Below are 518 nucleotides of genomic sequence, written 5' to 3'. Positions count from 1 at the left end.
CTGGGGGGGTCATAGTGTAGTAGCAGACCTGTACCAGATGACCTGAGAGGTCTGGGGGGGTCATAGTGTAGTAGCAGACCTGTCCAAGACGACCTGAGAGGTCTGGGGGGGTCATAGTGTAGTAGCAGATCAGAAATGTATTTTGGTCTTAAACCATTGAGTGGCACAGGAAGCCAGTGTAAAGACTTCAGAACTGGAGTGATCTGATCCCGTCTCTTGGTCTTAGTGAGAACTGGAGTGACTTTTAATCGTTCCTCTTTTGCTCCAAAAAACAACCACCTCAGTTATTCCTTCATTTAATTTCAGAAAGTTCTGGCACATCCAGTGGCAGGGTTTGTTAACCTAAGTCCAGATGCTACTGGTCCTGAAGGGTTTGTTAACCTAAGTCCAGATGCTACTGGTCCTGGAGGGTTTGTTAACCTAAGTCCAGAAACTACTGGTACTGGAGGGTTTGTTAACCTAAGTCCAGATGCTACTGGTCCTGAAGGGTTTGTTAACCTAAGTCCAGATGCTACTGG

This window comes from Etheostoma cragini, unplaced genomic scaffold, assembly GCF_013103735.1.
Source record: "Etheostoma cragini isolate CJK2018 unplaced genomic scaffold, CSU_Ecrag_1.0 ScbMSFa_2220, whole genome shotgun sequence".
NCBI classification, from domain to species: Eukaryota; Metazoa; Chordata; class Actinopteri; order Perciformes; family Percidae; genus Etheostoma; species Etheostoma cragini.
The sequence above is the reverse complement of the archived record's forward strand: the minus strand, read 5'-3'. Positions refer to the sequence as shown.